This window comes from Lates calcarifer, linkage group LG19 (assembly GCF_001640805.2).
Source record: "Lates calcarifer isolate ASB-BC8 linkage group LG19, TLL_Latcal_v3, whole genome shotgun sequence".
Taxonomy (NCBI): Eukaryota; Metazoa; Chordata; class Actinopteri; family Centropomidae; genus Lates; species Lates calcarifer.
The window spans coordinates 19,316,655-19,338,240 of record NC_066851.1 but is presented as its reverse complement, the minus strand read 5'-3'; the positions used below and the strand labels follow the sequence as shown (position 1 = coordinate 19,338,240).

The 21,586-nt window shown below is 40.3% G+C and overlaps 1 long non-coding RNA gene across 1 annotated transcript; it reads left to right on the top strand.

The window, feature by feature from the left end:
• Positions 1-810: 810 nt before the first annotated feature.
• On the top strand, positions 811-9,025 carry LOC108886724 (uncharacterized). The gene is made up of 3 exons (XR_001961491.2): positions 811-901; positions 1,302-1,464; positions 8,109-9,025. It is a non-coding gene; the product is annotated as an uncharacterized LOC108886724 (long non-coding RNA).
• Positions 9,026-21,586: the final 12,561 nt, after the last annotated feature.

Genomic DNA, 21,586 nt, shown 5'->3' with positions numbered 1-21,586 from the left:
GTATGAGACAAGGACTCTTTCACAGCTGAATCAAGCATCTTCTTATTCTCCAGCCTGCAGATCCACTTAAGGAGGACTGAACCCCCCCTGAACAGAATAAAGGGAATTTCACAGGTGTCCAAATTCCTGAACTCCCAGGGGGGAAACTCCGGACCGTCTGGACCATGACATTCCTCCTGCAGCATGTGGAAGATTCATTTCCCCGGACTAAAAGGGTTCGCCTCCCTCCCTCTGATACCGCAACCAGCTCCACAGCAGCGGGCGAGAGGTCAAGTCTCAGGCAGCTGAGGTCGGCAGGGTTCACACCACGATGATTGTAGTTCGTCTCCTCCAAGAATTCTCTCCTGTCTGAGGGAAACAGCAACTCAGGGACTTTTATACCCATGATTTTCTCTCTCTGTGTGGTTAGATCTTTTTTATACTATAATCTGTGACTGCTACAGTAGAATATTCTGTTATTGTACTGGTTTTCTTTATGGTATATATTTTATATTTCTTCTCATAGTTATCAGCCACTGACAAAATAAAACAAACGGAAAAAAAGGCAAAATAATCTTAATTCAAGGTCCATTTATTAGCTTTATCCAGAGCTTTTTACTATAGTGATCAATTGAGTTGGTTTGTTCAAGGCGACTAACTAAACATGTCATATTAACATTAAAAAAAAAATGTTTTTTTAAAAGGTCATTATGCAATAGGATTAGACTTATATATCTGTTGAAAACCCTACTTCCTGTTCAGTCCCAGGAAGGCGGGACTTAGCTCCTCAGCCTATTGTGCCACACCTAAACTGATAAGAGGCCTGGTTCAGGGCCTGCACACTCTCCCTTTGTTTGCTGCAACATGTTCATCTGCATGTGATATTTCCTGAAGTAGACTGAGCATCCGGTGCATTATTTGAGTAAGTTACTGATCTTTGTTAAAGGTATTGCTCTTCATTTGTTCAGGTTGAGTAAGTTATTGATATTTGATGTACTTATTTGATGATATATTGATGATATTTGATTTGTTTAATGGTGAAAGAGGCACACCTGTTTGCTGATTATAGTTTCCATTTGCCAAGATAATACATTGTTGAATGGCTCTGTTATGGTTTTCATGCATTAACTGCTGCCTCATTGCAGAAGCTCTTGGGTAAATCCACCAGTGTAATATACTATATTTTACAGTATATTTTCATATACATTTTAAAGCCTCCCTAATCAGACAATGTGCCTACCATGTTTCAAAAACTGCTCAGAAACTTCTCAAAAAACATGACAAAGAGCCCGAGGTGTTGACCTGGCCTCCACACTCCCCAGATCCCAATTCAGATCCAGCATCTGTTGGATGTGCTGGAACACGCCAGGTCCATGGAGGCCCCACCCTGCAACCCACAGGACCCAAAGGTTACGCTGCCAGTGTCCGGTACCAGACACCACAGGTCAGGACACCCCCAGAGGTCCTGTGTCCATTCCCCAACAGGTCAGAGCTGTTTCAGTGGCATGAGGTTGATCTACACAGTAGTAGGCAGCTGGTTTAATGTTGATCAGTGTATATTTATGTTGGCAAATCACAAAATATTTGATATTAACTGATATACTTGTACTGCAGTTTGTTTAGTTAAATATAAACATAATTATTTCTAGGAGACAGGGATTGTGTGAGCTCATGTTTTTAATAACAAGCTGAACTCTGAAAACACTCAAAGATCATAATACATCAAACTTTTAAATCTAATGAATCCTAGCCTAAATAAATGTTTGAGGAACATCTGTTCAGTCTCTATCAGACCCACAACTCATACATGGCCTTCTCTTTATTATTCTCCCACCATACCTGAATTTTAAGCACCACGGTTAAAAGTCTGCTGCTTAAAAACTTAAATTTATGCTCTTAGCTACACAAAGATCGAGGCTTTTTTTTTTTTCATCTCTTGGTCATCATTTTGAGCTCACAGAGCAGATTGCATCGCACAGATTTCACGCTCTACACTGGAGACACATTCCTTCATGTCAGCTTAGATCCAGCTCTCTAAATGCAGGACAAGCCGTAACCTGTTCACAGGTCTCCTGACACCCTGCTCCCTCCCTGACAGCACAGTAACCCAATCACTCACCTACGCTTTTTTCTTCTCAACAGGTCACACACTAAACTGGCTTTGTTCCACATAAAAATCAATTAAGAAATGCATAAATTCCCTTTTATTTTAGCTTTGTCCTGGTACTCTGACATGCTGCTGGGCTATTTTTTTTTTTTTTTTTACGCTTAAAAAGAAACACTTTGTAAACACCAGAAGCATTTACAAGAGCTTCACTTGGATAAATCCCAAAATTCAGCAGCTTACGATGAAGAGAAACCACACAGAAACAAAACCTCAGACTACTCTGCAGCTTTGTCAGAGCGCCTGTGATTCTCTGCTCGCTGGTTCAGTAAAAGTCAGTGGCAGGTACGGACACGTCGAGCCTGCATACGGGTTAAACACAGCGCTGCCATAGTGGAGTATTAGGAAAACCATTAGTCGTATTTGTGTCACTGATCTTTTGCTTCATATTAAGCTCCCATGTCTTCACCCAAGTGTAGTTCATGCAGTGCAGTTTATATTTTTATATGACGATGAAAAGTTGTAATATATCACTCTTGACGCTCAGACTGGTTTGGATTTAGAGGATTAATGATCTGGCGAGCAGTGTTGGATTTCAAATTATTTCCTAGTTGACTATTAAATCAGCTGTGTCAGTGATTTTGTTTTTTTCCTGATGGGAAGGTAAAAATTCCAGACCAAATAAATGGTAATAAGTAATTTGGAAAACGCCAGCGTTCTTGGATAAAACTCGTCCTGACTGAGTTCACGCAGAACATCTTTTTAGAGGAAACTTCTCCCACTGCATCAGTGAATACAGAATTTAAATACGTTTCATTTCATTTTATTTTTATTTGTGTAAATGCACAATTCCAAACAAAAAAGTGATTCAAGGTCACAGTACAACACTGTTTGCACATTTTATGACCAAAAAGGAGCAGGAAGAAGAAAAATCTTATTACACCTGCCCCTTACTCAAAACCAAAAATGTATAGATGGCCTGTCCAGTGCAGTTACTTACTTAACATGAAGAATTAGTAAGGAAAAACATTACCTAACAACTTCATACAGTCTCATTATTCTCTCTTTGTGCAGTTTCTTGGAACTGGAAAATATTAATACAACCTTTTAAAGCATTCTGTAAATAATTCCACAGTTTGACGCCAACCACTAAAATACACATCTGCTTAAAAGTAGTCCATGCATACTGATGTTTAAAATTAAAATTCCTCCCGTGATCTTTTTCCTCTGAACTAAAAACAGCTTTTGTACATTTTCTGGTTTCCTGTGCATAACTTGTAATGTTTGTAAGTCAACTCAGTCCTTTAATTTCCAGTAGTCCAGACTTAATAAACTGTTGGTGTGTTTGCTGCTCTCTTCTGTAATATCAACAACAGGTTTAAGTTACTCATGTACATGTTACCCCACACCTCCACACAATAACTAAAATACACCAAAATACACTGTAAGATAGATGCAGAAGTTAGTTATGTGACTTGCATACATATATACTATATATGTACAGGGATTCGAAAACTAATCAGGTGGATTTCTTTGTTTGTGAACATACACTGGACCTAGGTCAATATGGCAGGAGTGATTTTCCAGGTTAGGAAACTGCTTTATTTTCAGATAGGACGAGTAAATTATGCATCACTAATAGCCATGCTCTTATTCTAGAGCAAACACTTCCTACCCTGAGTGACATGGGCATCAGCTCAGCAGAGATTTCTATCCCATCAGACTGCCTCTTTAGAGTTACTACATGATCTCCTTTTGTAAAACAGCTCATCAGGATATTGTGCAGAGAAAATGCCGTTCAGAGAGCAGCATTCTCACCCTCAGAGGAAAATGAAATCTTATTTCTCTGACCCCTCAGAGTGATTTGTCTTTACCAGTGTCATATGTTTATTTGCAGTGTCCCTCCATCCCCACATTAAATGACAAGTGGGAAATTCCCACTTCTGCATCTCCACAAAAGACTGCAAAATTTAAACACATCATCAACTTTAACGGCCAGCTATTTTGAGGAAAGGAATCTGGTTCTCTCTCTGTGGGCGATCCAGAAACTATCAAAGCCTCAGCATGCACGACAGATGCATGGGATGTTTGGGCGCCAAATGACTCTTGTTATTTTTGTTGTTCTGCGGTCTGTGCCAGAGCAGTGGAATGATAATAGAGGGTTATTTGAAGAGTTTGTACACCAACCAGTTTGGGTTTTGGGCTGAACACAGAGCTTTATCAGAGCGCAGCAGGATTTGTACAAGGCTAATTATTTGGCATCACATTTGCATTTTGGCCATTTAGCTCACAGCTGTTGACAGACATATTGGCTGTGGTGGGGGGAGCAAACTTACGACCCCTCTTGATGTGGGACGACGTACAGTATCAGCCCTGCCGCAGCTATATGAATTAACTTAAGTGTTGTTATTGGTGGTCTGTCTCTAACGATGAGGGGAGAACATGACGAGGACAAATGGAGGACACTGAGAGAGGTTTGTATTCCTCTTCCAGCGCTGGCTTATAGGACTCTCTGTTTGACACAAGATACACCATCAAACGTTTATTTCCCACAGTAACCATAACCACACTTTGCCCTTCCTTTTCATTTCTTTGGTGTCAAACTTCTAACAAATTTCACACTTCCTGGAAATGTTTAAAGCTACTGCATTGTCACATGTCATCCAGATGGCTCTCTCCTTATGAAAATCACTGTCCAACACACAAAAGTTCAGTAAAGTCAGGTCAGTCTGTTTAATGAAATCAAGCTTTGGCAACTTTGCTGAAGTGAGTTGCTATTGGAAAGTGATGAGACGGGCTGGCTGGGCTGGTGTTAGCTGGTTAGCATGCTAACTTCAGTAGAGCAAAAGAAGTGATTGAACTAGAGGCGAAACAAAAGTTAACATTGCCGTTGCTTTTTAGTGCTGGAGACAGCTCTTGGCAAGTAAAACAATAATTGATGCTGAACTCATAACATTTCTTCTAGACTGGTAAGGAAACAGGTGTTAATGCTAACATTAGCTATGTAGCAATAGCAAAACTTACAAATAGCTCCTTTAAAGTAAACAGGCAACTGTTTGCTCATCATATTAACATTTATAGGGAATAATCTGTGTTTGCAGCTTCTTTATGATGCCAAAAAAATCTGTTATTGCAGGTTTAACCAAAATCCTAATCCCTCCCTAATCTTAACCATTTGCTTAAACCTAACCACACTCTCCTGAGTCAAAGTCCTACACCATACACCCACCATTTACCCCAACCACTTCCTAACTGGACTCGAAAAAAAATGTTCCCAGTGAATATAATTCAGGCAGTAAAAGTTATATAGAGATATAGAGGGATAGACACTCATATGAAGATGTAATTTCTGGAAGATAGGGTTGGTAGAAGTTTTGATTTCCAAGAGAAGACAACAGGGCCTTTGATATTTCACAACTCTGTGAACCTGAAGCACTAATGACAGTCCATAAATTTTGAGTTGAAAACCTTGATGGCTGTCTTGGCAGGGGGAACGTGCTTTTGTTGTAACTCAAAACTCGGGACGGGGAAGTTTGGAGAGGCAACAACTTTGTGGGATTAGTCTCCATGGCCCATGTATATTTTCACTGAAAACAACAGATTTTCACATTCCCCAGCATCATTTATTCATCTGACAAGCATTATGGTTTCAGGCTTGCGTTATTAGATGATGCAAATATTTTCCTCCTGGGTGGAATCTGGCTTGTTTTGTTTTTTCTTTTTTCTTTTTTTCTTTCTGTTCCCAGAATGAAGTTTTGAAATAAAGTGAGCATCCAGTTCGTATGGACTTGACTGGATCCACCCTCGTTCTTTTGGGAGGAAACCGCTTCCATTCCCCTCCAAATTGAGACTTGCCGCAGCTCCGAGCCTGCAGTTACACAACTGGTGGGTTGGAGAGCGGCCCTCTCACATGCTGATGTTAACTACATACGCAGCACTTTCCGCGGGTCAAACCCCAGCCTCCAAACCCCAGCCTCCAAACCCACAGACTATCTATTAGACTCAAAATGAAGCTGTTCATTTGTGCTTGTGGTACAGAATTCCATTTGTATTACAGTAAAGAAAAAACTTTAGCTTTGTCATGGTACAGTAGACGATGAAGGAACAGTTCTCTGTAAAAGCCAAACCTTGTGACTCATACAGTAAAGGCCTGGGCTCTTGGAGTTTGTAATGTACTTTTTATATTTTGTCCTTTGTGTTCAGTTACAGTAAACCCCATGTAAATGGATGAAGACATGGAAACTTTTTACTGTTTGAAGTGGTCAGGTTTGTTTGAAACTGATCAGTGAGACAAAAGATGTTTCTTTTGTTCTTTTGCTATTAATATGCTAGTTGTAAACATGCAGTACCTTACATTACACTTACTGAAAGGTAACATATTTTTTAATGAAGAAATTACATAGAAATGGTATAAACTATTCAGAATAAATGGTTGAGTGCCATCATACTTTGTTTTCTGACCAGAAAACCAAATTTCCCCTTAACCTAAGCTGTATTTTGCATTTACTGCTAATTAGCAAATGCTAACATGCTAAACAAAGGCTTGGATGTTAGCTAATGTTAAGTTTAACTAACTTAAACTAGATTTGAAACTGATTAGTGAGTTATCTTACTTGATGTTTCTTATGTATTTTTAGCACTGTTACGTTAGTCATAAACACACAATACCTTACAGTACACTTGCTCAAAGTCAGCTAACAAATAAATCAATCAATTAAATCAAGAAGTGGTTTAGACTCTACCTCTACTCTATCATACCTTCTTTTCTAACCACAAAACAACAAACAAATTTCCCCTCAACCTAAGCTGTACCTAAATGCTAACATGCCATATGAAGAAGGTGAACATAGTAAACATTACACCTCCTGAACATCGGCATGTTTTAGCATGTTAGCATGCTGATATTAGCATTTAGCATATAGCCTCTCCGAGCTACTAGCATGGAATAAACACTCTGTTTTGTTTTTTATTTGTGTTTTCACTTTGGACGCAGGTTGTAATCTGAGTTTGTCGTCCAGCAAATATGCAGGTATGGGTCATAAAAATATTTTATCTCAGGCCACATGAAAGCTAAAGCTATCGCAATTACACACTTCTGCTTAAGTAACAGGCCTCGTAGTCAGCAGGTCACTTCAAAGATGTCATTTCAGTCTCTTATAGCATTAATATTCTCCAAATGAAATGCATACATTGCAGAATAAAGGCCTCTCAGAATAGGAAAAGTTGCTCCTTGAGGCACAGGAAGAGAGCTGTTTTGCTAAGGCCTAAAGCTGGAGCTGGTTTGCCTCGGTGACGCTGGGGGATCAGCCCAGCCCAGGGCAGGATCACAGGCTCTCTGGTTCATAGCTGGAGGAACATCTGGTTCTGTTTAGGGCGCAGTGTTTATTCCACGCGTCGTTCCAGGGGCTGTTTGTAATGTGTTCCTGTGTCTGTAGAGTCAATGAGGTCCCAAAGACAGGAGTTCAGCCATGAGATAGCAAAGTTAATGCTCCCCCCTCCACCACCTCACCGCGTCTTCAGGAGTGTCCCTGAGCCTAGGATGAAATGGATTTAATCTTCCTTATCCTTGACCAACGGATAAGATCTTGTCCCTTCTCTCCGCAGTCTGCAGTTTGTTCTCATTGTCTTGCGGCTGTGTTTAGCATAAAAGCAGGTGGTTTACTTCTGCATTTCAACAGGGAATTTCCTCATTGAGCCAAGCAATTGGGAGGGAGCACTAGCGGATAAAGCCACCGTTTAAAAGCAGGCTTTTGTTTTAGGGAGGAGAAAATTGCACCGTTAAGGCCCTGAAATAGAAAAGTGGAGGGCATGACACATGCTCATTTCCGTTGCTCAAAGCTTATTTTGTGTGGCTCCAAAAGAACTGAATAAAGTTACAGAGCTATACCGAGAAATCAGAGCTATAAATCTTATTTTAAGACAAGTGTTGTGACTGAAGTGTGGATAGAGAAACCAGCATCATTCCTACTCCTGTTCCCATTCCCAGCACTATTACCACTATTTCCACTGTCATTATCATTTCCAGCTCCACCTCCAGGCCTGACCATACTCCCAGTCCCTTCGCCTCCAGCTCCATTCAACACTCCCAGTCTCTACCAGTTTCCTGACCCGGTTTATCACAGCCACCACACCGATCTCCTTGACAATCGACAGGAAGTAGATGACCTCAGTCAGCTTTAGATCGGGGCATTGTGACCCACAGCCTGATTATCAGGAGCAGCAGGGACACAATGAGCCATGTTTTTCGAGGAAAAAGCCCGTAAACACATCTACAGGCGAGGATTGTTTACAGAACCCCGAGGCCTCGAGATGTGGTGCCAGACAGGCTGAAGAAAAAACAGGCAGACGAGAGCAGCCCGGAGCAATCGAACAATGGTCTTTACGGCATATTGAATTGTGGTGATTGAAAGACAATGTTACAGCGTGTCGCTGCCTCTAGTCTAAACAACATAGTCTAAACAGATCAACAGGTTATGTGTATATTCAGATTGAATTTTTAGATTTTTTTGGCTGCTAAATGGGAAGAGGAAACAAGTTGTAAACATTGATTTATCATCACCTTTTAAGCTGATATGCCAAAAAGTGTTAGCAAAAACTTGTTAACTTATTTACTCATCTAGCAATTGCAACATTATTATTCTTCTGGAATGGTATTTTTTGACCTTTAAGTTAAATTTAGGCTAAACTACAAACTGAGACTCAATATAAAGCACTAAAAAGCTGGAGGGAGTTGCAGATTTTGGTGGTAATTCTTTGAAAATTAAATTGTACTGAGCTCAAATATTAGATTTTACATACAACAAGACATAATCCCACTAAATATTACAAATACAATCTTTATTTATGTCTTTCCTGTGTGTCATAGGGTTTCATTTTTCCTCCTTTGACCACCCTTTGTGCATTTCCTCACTTTCTTTCAGCTGATATGGAAGCAGGAAGTAATCAAAACTGAAGATAAAAACAAACCTCTTCATTATGAGCACTTTTATTTCTCATATTTTTCTGTTAGCCTTTTTTTTTTTTTACTTCTGCTTAAATTAAATTTATAATGCCGGACCTTTCACTTTTTTAAAAGGTGAAATAGAAAATAAATTGGAATAGATTTTCATAAACTGGTATTAAGCAATGAGTCTCTGTAGTAAATTCCCCCAGGAGCTCATCATTTAGGTGTTTTTTCAGACTTCAAAGCCTTTCATTAATACACACACTGCACACAGAACCAATATGAATCAGTTTTCAGACGGGGCAGACAGACTTATGTGGTTGTGAGGAGGGAGGAGCTGATCTACAGGTGCTTTGAAGCTTGACTGGCTGACTGTGTGTGTGGAGGGAGGGGGGTTCAGGGTTTGATCTCTGAAGTATTATATTGACAGTGGGAGGGGGGGAAACGCACAGCGCGAGCTCACACAGTGAAAGCCAGAGGTGAAGCAGCTCCCAGAGAGGAAACAAGGCACCAGTTAATCATTACCCAACGTGTTTTAAAGAGGAGAAACTACAACAGGCCCCTGGATTTCTCTCCTCTCTGTTTGAGGTCTGCAAAAATAAGAGTCAGGAATCACAAGTAAATATTGAGCTGTCCTTTCTTCTAATGACAGGATGTAAGTTCCCTCAGGTTTTTAGATTCACTGTGCACTTTTTTTAGCAGCAAACAGGAAAAAAGATGTTTAAAGCCTTAACAAGAAGTAATTTACCTTGAAGAATAAATGGTAAGATATAAACAAAAATCAAGGGTAAAGCCTATGGGTAAATGGCAGATATAAGGAGTGCTAGTCCTAATTTATTCTGATAAAGAAATTTAATCCAATCAATACAAGTCACGCTTTAAAAGATAAAGATTTTACCAAATGTGATGATCCTACAGCTGCTGCTAATCTAACTGCTGCTGCTACTAATTTCCTATTGGCTTATAATGAAGTATTTAGTACTACTGAATGTTTTTACTAATTAACATTACTCAGTGGGACATTCAGAGGGTTTCAGTCATGATTTACATTTTTGTGCTGCTGTTTCTTTAGAGACAAAACTTCTAGGCTTAAAAACCTTTCATTAAGTTGTTAGACTGTGTAATGGAAGAGGGATTGAACACAAATCAAAGACTTGGACAAAGTGAAATTTTGACTAAATGATGGCACAAGATGAAAAGTCGGGGGATCAAAGTTATTACAATTTATCCTGAGGCTGACACTGATATCTGAACCACATTTCTCAGGAATCCATCCAGTAAACTAATTGCTGAGACATGTTAGTCAAAATCACAAATGTCAAACTGAGGGTGGTACCAGTGGAAAACGTCAGAGCATCACCAACGTCATTAGGGTTCATCTTCTGAGAACCATGAATATCTGTGTAAAAGGTCATGGCAGACCATTACATAGCTGTTACATCCCTCATTAAATTAAAAAAGAATACATGTATTAACTCTTAAATAATTCTTGAATACATCTTATAGACTAATAATAATAATAACCTTTACTTATAGACAACTACTCAAACTAAATTATGAAATCAATGGAGTTTATGGCAAAATGGATAAAATCAATTTCAGTAATGTAAGATCAAAGATAAAGATTGAAACAGAAATAAAACTCAAAGTTAAGCTCTCAGATTACAGTGTGCTTTAAGAAGAGATTTAAAAGATGTCACTGTTAATATTATTACAAGCTAATATTTGTAATTACTACTAACTGAAAAAGAAAATATAATAAACAGGAACACTTGGGAATTACAAAAAATTTTCATCTAATCTCTGTCAGTTTAGTATGAAACAAGGCTGCAGTGACCATCCTGCTGCAGCTGCTGCTGATTAATACAATTAACCTATTTACACTGACTTATAATGAAACAGGATTCCTTTGGAAACCTGGTCCAGTAGTTTGTTCCACGTCATTAACATGAAAAAAACACCTCCTTTGAACCTGACATCCTAATATAGACAACAGGAACGGTTCAGAGCGCGGAGCACACAAGGTGGGTGGCGCTCCCACGGGTTACTGTTCTCCTTAATTAGGCCATTACTGGATGACAGAGAAACAGACCGACCTGTGGGGGATTAATGGCTCACAAAATTCCCTTTGTTGATCCCCATATCCCACCAGACACCATCCTGTCAGATACAGTAAAGCACATTTACGATGGGGAGCAAAGCTGTAAAAAAATAAGCCCTTAAAAACAAATAAACAGTGAGCAGGGCTGTAATTACGGTTTATACTGGAGTCTATAGCATGTCACAGCAGTTAGACACTTGAATGTGAAGTATGATCAGGTGGCACGTACAAACAAGAACCAGGCAGGTAAACATCTGTACGGAGATGAACAATTTCCCTGTAAGGCTGAATCATAAACGTCCATATGGATACTACTAACTGATTCACCGGTTAAGGAGAAGGAAGAGTGTCAACTCCTCTCATGTCTTGTCCTGTTGATATTAAGTCAGAGGAAGGACACTCAAAGCTGTGTCACTGGAACAAAAAAAACACAGTGAGCCAATCAGAAGCCGGGATATCCAGCTCGTTGATAAACACCTGACGAGCCTGCAGCGCTGACTCAACATCAGGATGTTGTTTGATCACGCACAGGGAATGTACCTTCAGGTGTGTTTTGAAATGGGGATCTTCCTCCTCTGTTTTGCTTCATTAAGAACTCTGTCGCGTGCCCTGGCTGTAGAAACGTTTTGACTTGTTTTATTGGGAAGGTTGAGGATTTACAACTCTATTCAACTCCATTTTTCTGGACTTTAATGAAGTTTTAATGCCAGAAATTAGGTTCATAAAAAAAAGGGGGCACTCATTTGTTTATGCACTCACACTCACATGTTTGTTTTTGCGTGTGAAGCACTTCAAAACTGTGTTTTAAAACATTAGCTTACAGGGTTTGTTAGCAGCTCTAAGTCTATAATGACAGTGTAAAAATCTTTTCCAGCAGGTTTAAAGTTACTTAGAGCCACATTTAGGAGAAATTTTCAGAGGTGTCAAACATGATCTGCATCATTTTAAAAGCAGGAGGCTGCTGTTTTCTTCAAAGACAAAAACTCTGGATTGGACTTCACAGAATAGAAGGTTTCTAAAAATCCTTAACAGACACATGTTGAATTCCAACTTATTTGTAAAACGAATAAGTAAATTGAAAAACATTACAAACAATTTGCCTCTGTCAGGAGTTGCTGGAAAGTTGGAGCGAGTCTTCATGACGACAGTATATCCTCCTGATAGATTTAAAAACAAGTGGTGTGTGGTTGATGTACTGTGCACTGTGTTATGGATGTTGTTTAGACAGGGAGACAGGCAGCTGGGCGAGCCTCCTTCTGGCTCCGCTGAGGGAGGCAGAGCACGAGCAGCATGAGTCACACCACGTTCATCTCATTCACTTGAAGAATCATAACTCTTCTGTTTGCTCATTACATCTGACGAGGAGCCAGGAAACTTCCACTCATGTGTTTGTTGTCATGAACAACTCCTCTCTCGTCGGAGGCCTGTGGCTCATTTATATGAAGAAAATCAAGTCGATCAATGCGAAGGTCGTTCAAATGTGACGTGACATTGACTTTCTTTCAAACAGGCCTTTTGGGAAATTTGAGTAAACGGGGTAAAAATGAGGGCAAGATCTCACGCAATGGCACGGAAAATGAAGCCCAGGACTTTAAACAAACATCAAAAAAGTGTTGTACAAAGAACAAAGGCTGAAAATAAAGATCAGAACCAACGATAAAACCACAAGACAGAAGACAGTCTCAAGGCTGAAGACCCTGAGTGTGTGTCTGAGTGTGTTTGAGTGAGAAGCTAATCTTTTCCAACCATTAGCGCTGTTTTTTTGTACTAATAAAAGCACCTAGTGATGGAAATGCAGATTAAACAGGGAGCGCTATTTGTGAGGGTAATGACAGGTGAAATTACTGACGTCAACATTATCCCACATAGGAATCAGAGTCCATGTGGAGGAAAGAAAAGTGTTCCTCTTCCTGTGTCTCCTCGGCGTCTCCTGCATTTTATTTTTCCAAAAGGCTAAAGAGCTTTCTGAGAGCTGACTACATGAATAATTAAAAAAGCAATTTCCCAATTCGGGTAATTTCATTGTAAGATGACATTTACTGCACATGAACACAATTATCTGCCTACACTGAACCGTATAAAACAAAATGAACTACCAATACGGGATGATAAATGGTTTTGCTGACTAACTAAAGGCTGACTAACAGGGCGTCTTTGTGGAAGAAAATATAAGTTATACAGAAGATGAAGCTGAAGAGAGCCAGAAAATATCAGTGAATGCAGCTCTCAAATCTTTCCCCATCAAAGCAGAATAACTTAACTCTGCAATCTCTCAATTAGCAAGTGCAGTGTTTGGCTGCCAGTGAACAGTGGATCATTTCAAATGTGGACTCCGGTCTGACTCATTGCATATAAAGTGCCTGTTTATGCCACATTCTGTTCCCATGAAATTCCCCTGTTCACTGTTTGGTCTAATAATATATGCGTTTGCTGTTGTGACAGCAGCAGAAAATCCATTAGTGTCTCTAGTTGAATTAAAAAACAGAAATATATCCAGTGTGAGAGGAACAAACAGACTCATCTTTGACACACATTTCAGACCTCTGGTGACACAAACCTGAATGTTACAGTCATGTCCTGAGTTTAAAGGGTAAGGCTGAAAAGTCTGTCTCTCAATACTTTTTGACTTCCCAACCCTGTCTCAGCCCCAAAGCTTTATTTCTTCTGAAGGTGTAAATCTATAAAAACAGGTCATGATAAATGTGGTTTAATTTTTTTGAAAAGGCAAAGTATTGTCCCAGAATACCCAGCAAATGTTTCTCAAACATCAATAAATCGTTTGTTGGGGACTATTTTCAGGAGCGGATTTATACAATGTTTGTGTTCTGCTGAGTATTTACAACAGCAGGATGGCGTACGAGGGCTGTGCAGTGGTTAGCACTGTGGCCTCACAGCAAGAAGGCTCTGCATTCGAGGCTTGGTTTACCTGGGGCTTTTCTGTGTGGAGTTTGCATGTCCTCCCTTCATGTATGGGGTTCTCTTCAGGTACTGGTGACTCTAAATTCCCTTTAGGTGTGAACGGTTTCTTTGTACGTGTTGGCCCTCCAGTTGACTGGTGTTCAGGGTGTGCCCGGCCTCTCGCCCAATGTCAGATGGGATTGGCTCAGATAAACTTGTTGTCACAGAGTTTAAAGGAACCTGCATTGTCATTGTTAGCATGTCGATAGCATTTAGCTATTTTATGTCCCCATATAGAACTCCGGTGGTTGACATCACGCAATCCCAGCATGCAACATATATGCCATATTGGCAGGAAAGTGCACTGTTCAAATTACTGCCAGACATACCACTGCTAGCTGCTAACTTGTCTCTTTACCTGCTGTATTTATAAAAAGTGAACACGGTGGGTGGCTGTTCTTCCCCAGGATGACAAAATAGTTGGGAACTAGGAAAGGAGAGAGCATTTTATCAGATGCCAAAAGATCCTGAAACATGACAGAAATAGATTTTGCTAGTAGCAAGCAGAAGAAAACAAAGCGATGGGAACCCTCAAGCAACCGATTCTGCTAATGTAGTGAAAGTGTAAAGTGAACTCTGACAGCTTGAATTTGATGTTGGTGCCATTCATTTTTGCCCATGCTTTTCCTGCCAACATGGGGGTGTCACATGACGCTCAGAGCTCTATAAGTACAGCCTCAAAGAGCTGCGAGCATGGCTGTAGATGCTAGTTTCTGGGCGACAATGGAAGATGAAAAAATGATTAGATTGATTGTTGGTTTTTGTCTTTTTATGGAATTTAACTTCCAGGAATTACCTTTCAAAACGAACAAGCATAAAATAAAAACCAGCACCAGTGATAATGATGTCAGTCACGCTCAGGTGACCTGTGCGTCCCCGCTGCAAAACACTTCAAGAAATTATTTGAGCTTATGTAACATCCCAGTTAAGTAGGTGAAACCTTACCTGAAGGGTAAAAAACAGGCTCAAAACTATGTGAGACACACGATCAAAGCTGAGCTGCTTTGGCCACACTTTTTTATTGCCTCAGTCAATCTTGAGATTACTGTCTGCTTCCAAGGCGGGGCAGGCAGCCACAGAGAAAGCAAAGCTGTTAACTGTGAGTGAACTCTCTTTGCAGTTATGTTGAATTATAACATAAAAGAGTGAGAGACAGAGAAAGACAGGGAGGCAGTAACAGAAGCAGAAAGAGAAAGAGAGAGATGGTAGCTGGGGGTGCAATCGTTGCTGTTTTACAATGGCTCCACAGTTCAGTTTAAACTCACAGCATCCTGGGTTGTGGTGTGGACGGTTCACCACCGCAGAGGGCCAATCATGAGGAGAGGCTGGGATGTCTCACCAGTCCCAGTGGGAGATGATGTAATCAGATGGGGATGTAATTGACAGGCAGCAGAGGGGGGGGCCTGACCCACAGTGTAAACATTAACCCCCACCAACACCACTCCCTGATGTCAGACGTGACCCTGCACTCTGTCAGTGTCAGGTCTCCCTACAATTACTGACTGTAACAAACCATCAAGTCTTTACCTCACTGAGTGTTCAGTATACTCAGCAGGATGAGCTCGTGTCTGAGACAGGCAGGCAGTGGCTGTCCATCAGAATCACGTGTCCTTTGGAAACACAATGAAACTCTATTTGCTTGTTGTTATTTGGCTATGAAATGGAAAAGTCAGATATTCTGACTTGTCACAGCAGGAGAAACATAATTAATTACATTTAACAAACCCAAGGACAAATTGATGTATTTAGAGGCAGAACTCTTCCCTAGTAATATACAGTACTGGCAGCTGGATTATATTTTGCACACAGATGCAGAAAGCAACTAGTACTCAGACACTGGAATACTATATTTTCTATACTTTTCTCCACCAGGTAATTTCTTGTAATTTGATGAAACACATGTAAGCACAACTAATAAAGGTGTTTAAACTGGACACAGGGGCCCTCTGAAAGATAAGGCTACAAAATTATGTTATAATGCAGAACCCGGATGATTAAGTGCTTAAGTGGTGAAAATTACCCCAACACAGGGAACCTGGGGCTTTCTGGACCCCTTGAGATGGGGCAATTTTCTACTTTAAACTGCTGGTAATCTAGCTCTGGTTCCTGTGAGTCAGCATAAACCTAATTGGAATGCAGTCGTTAATTAATGTTATTAGTTACACCTGCAGCTTTTTCCTGCTATGACGAGCTCAGGGTATCTGTGAGAGGCTGCTCTTTGCATTTCTAGCCAGGATTTGTGTATAAACAGGTAAGACTTTAAGAATCGCTGCTGTTGGTTTTGCGTGTTTATGCTCAATACCTTGTAATCACAATATAATTTATGTTACAGCCAAACATTTTCCTGAGCATATCGTCACCTTTTAGAAGTGTGTTGGCCAATTCCAGGCAGCTTTTGATTCCAATTTATTTCAACACAGAATGGAAAACAACTTGGAGTTTCTTTGAGGTATAAGCCCATCATAGGGGAGATTTAGATATCTTTACATGTAGGTTTTTTTTTATTTTTTTTATTTCCTTTTCTTAATTCTGCCGACAAGGATGACTTTTCAAAGCATTCTTTGTTTGCTACTACATTAGCATACAGCAAAAAATGTAAATAAACAAAGCAGAATAATGTTTACTCTAATGAATTACCTCACTTAATAAAGTTTCAAATTTAATTTCACGCTGAACTAACATAAACAGAAAATAATGGCTGCCTGGAAAGAAGGAAATTAATCTGATAACTTTGTTTGCTTCTGAAAAAATGCAATTTGCAGTTAATGGGGGCTAAAGTATGCAAAACCACAGCTGCTTGTACTCATTCACCTCCACAGTAAACCTGTCTCTTTGTTTTTTGTCCTTTTTTATGTCCTACTCAGTGTTCCTTACATTACTGCCATTACAAGAAAAAAATAGCACAAACCTTTAACAGCGAGCACACAGCAGGACCAGTGTGCCTCTCTCACACCCCCTGAGGGCCTCAAAACTTTTCATTCCAGTCTGCTATTTTTAGCCTCTCTCTTGACAGTGCTGGACGCATTTAGAGGGATGCATAAGATGCAAACATTGAGCCTTTGTGTGAGCACATGATGCTCTGCTCAGAACAGGACCGTCCCTTCACTCAATATGTCCCTCTGAGACTAAAAGAGCCTGACCTCTCAGCTCCTGTCCCCCCAGCGCTAAATCAATGTCTCAATAGAGAACACGCACTCTCTTTTCGTTCCATATGGACTCAGGGAAAGAGAGGTTACTTATTTTGCCTTTCAATATCTTAAACAGAGAATGTACAAGACATGAGACATGTTCATTGCAAAATCATGTTGCGTGCATGACTGCCTGTCAAGCGCAGTGTTTTCCTTTTATGAAGTTCTGTTATTGCATGACATAATGTACAGTATGTAAGCAGTGATGTATAAGTTCAGTTCAGGTCAGTTCAGATTTGTATTGTCCCACAAGATGGAATTCCTTTTGCAGCAAAGCATAAAAGATGAACAATAAATAATACAGCCATTGTCCACGCATAGCTCAGCAAGCAGCTTGAGGGAGAGCGAGAGAGTGGTGTCTTTTTTATTGTGCTCCAAAAGCCTAACACAAGAGCAAAAGTCTAAGACATTGTTAAAACTGTGTGTTTATCTGCAGTGAAGTAAGCAGCATGTTAACACATCTGATCTTACATTTTTTCCTGTCATAATTATAACACTAGAACCAGCTCTAATATGAGAACAAAGTTTTTTCCTCCTCCTCCTTTCCATCTCCTACATGAACCCGGATGCTGACACTTTACACTGGGACATGCAGCTTTAGCCTCAGTCTGTTAGCATAATATCATGAATGTAGGCATCAAATGCATAGATAAAAATCTCATTTTCATGCAAGTCAATAGAGTGGTGCAGGGATGATGTATTTTTGTAGGCCAGCCTGGAAGTTAGCATTGCTTTAGTTCTCTTGACAAAAAACCAATGGGACTTTTTTTCGTTGGGTTTTTGACTATTGAAGAAAATATCAACAACAAAAATAAAAATAAAAGTTTGTGATACTTAGACATTTTTAGACATTTAGACATATTTTATGTTGTAGAGTAAAACGTAAAAATGTCTTGAGCTTGTGTTAAAACCACAGACATTATTTCAGGCTTTTAAACACAAATCCATTGACTTTGGGACGAGGGAACTGGGAATGCTAAAATGCTAATTTACTTCCATGTTTTAGGACCCATTCCTGCAAAACTCTCTTTGGAAATATTAAAAGTTAGCTAAATGTTAGCCTATGTAGCCAGCTATCTGATAAAATCAAGAGTCAGTTGTTTAAAAAATTACTTGAATTGAAACACTGTTGTGATTGTAAACTGTATTTGTGCCATGCAAGAACACTTTGACAGGCACAGCAACATTAACAGCAGTGTATGCTCAATTTAACACTTTAAAAGTGCTGGTGCTACTATATATATATGCACAATAATAAGAGGTTCATGTTATATAGGGTTGTGAATCTAGCTCTGCTAAGAATAGCTCCAAGTGGGAGGATTAAAAGCACCAACATTTCCACTTGAGTTGTCATATAAACATGACAAGTAGAGCTGTTATTTAAATATACCGTGTTGGTATTAACATTAGGACTTAGGAGTTGCCTCTTATCAGTAATTGTGCTGATTCATTGTGTAATCCTTGGAAACTTCACACACCCACCCACCAACCCTGTCTCAGTAAATTTAATCCAGCGTCCTCCTCGCTCCCCTCCAATCCCTGGCACCGGCGCTATCTTTCCCTGTGGAGACGCAACATACAGGGGAGTCAAGTATGTGGGAGGACAGTGAGTTCTTCTGTATCGGCGTGCGTAGTGTTTCTGACAGCAAAACGGTGGGGAAGCTTTTTCCCATCCTTGACAACATGCGTCAACAGGATTTATAACCCTGCATGCAGACACTGAGAGCATCATATCTTTCATTATCCCAGCAACAAAAATGACACGCATGTAGGAATCCAAGGTCAAACAACACCTGTGGGGTCAAACTCATGACTTTGGATTTATGTTTGCACTCACTGGTGTTGCCTGTTTCAGTTTCGGCTGGCAGACAGAGTTTGGGGAAGTGCTCAAACCAATTTTAGTTTCTGGACTTTGGACGAGGTGCCCGAAACCCAAACACCTCTCCAGTGAGGGCAAATATTTGCTTTTGTCCCTTCTTTCCTTTTCCTTCCTCTGCACAACACAACATTCTCTCTATAGCCTCTTTGCATTTTTACCAGAGCAACATGGCCTCCTATTTTATCCTGTTTTGTCCTGAAGTGTAGATCAAGGTTAGGATACAGTCAAGGACTCTGATTCAGATACTAAAACCAAGGTTGCTCAGGGATGTTGTTCCCTAAGAGACAGATACTTGGCATCTTCTGTTATTGTGCCTCAGCTATGACCCCATGCTCTCAACTTGGCATGAATGAGTTATGATCCAGAGATGTCGTGACAGGATTTAAGCTTCTCTTTTGATTCTGTGCATCACATCAGCTTTACTCTACGTTTCACTGTGGAAAATATCAAGACAGATGGAGGCAAAGAGAGACAGAAAGAGACAGATTCACACCAGAGCTGGAAGTGTCAGACCTGATCTGATGGTTGTAGTGTAATGTGAATAGAAAAAGCACACAGTCTGCTCTTTTCATCTCTGATCTGACCACATTCACATGTGCTTCAGATCACTGTCATCCCTAACTCTGTCTTTTAACCAGGAAAACATAAAGGAAGCTTTGAATGAATAGATCATCTGCATTCAAAGAGCAAACTTCAGAAATGGCTTCAGGATTCTTGATGAAATATCTATGGCTGCCAAGCATTCATTGTGCACCACAGACACAGTGAATATAGTTCAGTTAAGCTCTATTTAATCTTGATTTCAGACAGATTTCAATCTTAATGCTAAGCTAAGCTAGCTCTAGCTTCATTTTCATCTTAGAGACATGAAAGCAGTATCAATCTTCTTATGCAACTCTTGATTTTGAACTTATCCCTGTATTTTAATGTTATGCTTTCACATTTCCATCACTCTGTATCACATCACATACTCAGACTTTTTCATAAACTTGCATGTCGCACATATTTTGTGACATTTTATCCCCAAATCTTTTGAACTGAACTGTTGCGACAGTTTGGAAAACGTTCACTGAAAATTGACTCGTCTCTCTTTCTGACAAGATCCCCACTCTTACTTTGCACTCAACCCCCAACTCACATATTCAGAGAATGTTTTTATTGCAGTAAAGGGGGGAGGAAGCTGTAACTGCGGTAGGGGGGTCATACTTCGGTATCCAGCAGATACCACAGTGCCATAATGACCTGCTCATGCTCAGCATGCATGCACTGTCAACATTAACAATAACTGCATGCACTGACATTTATTCTGTGGGTTGATACATTAGTCAGTGCAACATTTGTGGTTCAGATACTGAGAGTTAACAATGAACACATTCCATGCTGTGGGGGTGGGGAGCAGCTGAAGGAGGAGGAGGTGGAGATGGTGGTGGTGGGGATGTGTTTGTTTTGTTGCAGCCGAGCCTCCAGCCTTTCCATGGCCTCCAGCTCTGTGACCCCCACAGGCCAGGAAGGATCAGCGATTACAATCAACACTAATCCCGACAACAGAAAATCTAATCCCTGCTGCTACCAATCCTCCATAAACCTGATGCGAGATGTTGGACAAGGTTAGCTCAGGTGATTTATGACTCAGGAACAACCAGTGACCCGTGCCGGGACAGACAATAACCCGCTGACGGAGAGCTGCTGTTGAGGTTTCACCACAAGGTAAACATCTTAATTCATGTTAATGGACTTCGGATGTGCCTCTCAGTTTAGGATGTAACAATAAACTCTAGTATTTCACTGTGCAGCTAATCGCCCGTAGCTTGGCTAACGGTAGCTGAGGTTTTCAAGGTGTCCTGTGTTTGTGCACACAACATCAGTCACAAGGCAACTGCTTGCTCAGGAGCTTTTCACTGACACACTTTAACCTTGACTGCCAGACAACACATGATATTAATACATAATAGTTATTAATAGCACAGCCTCTACAGCAGCTCCAGGTGGAGGGGTCCTGTAGTTCAGTTTGTGCTATTTTTATTCCACTGTTCAATACATATTTACAATGACTACTGTACACGCTGCAGGGATTTATATCAGCATGAATTCATTCATTCACTGTCAACCCATCAGGGAAGCAAAGACAAATCTGCCTGTGACAGTAAAGGACAAACGCTGTGTGCATGAATTCAGCCTGCAGACAGTCCAACCATCCACCCCTTCTTCTATCCCTCCTCACTAACCTTGCTCAAAGGTTAGTGAGGAAGGTTAGTAAGACCAGCTGTGACAGACCAGCATCAAGTCACACTGAGCCCTTGATCTTTGGCTCTTTGGCTCCTTTCATGGCAAATTTAAAGCAGCATTGACAGACACAGAGAATCAATAATTGTTTACGATTGTTATAAAAAGGCCCATTAGCCGTTTACCTCTGCAGCCTGTTCGATACTCTCCT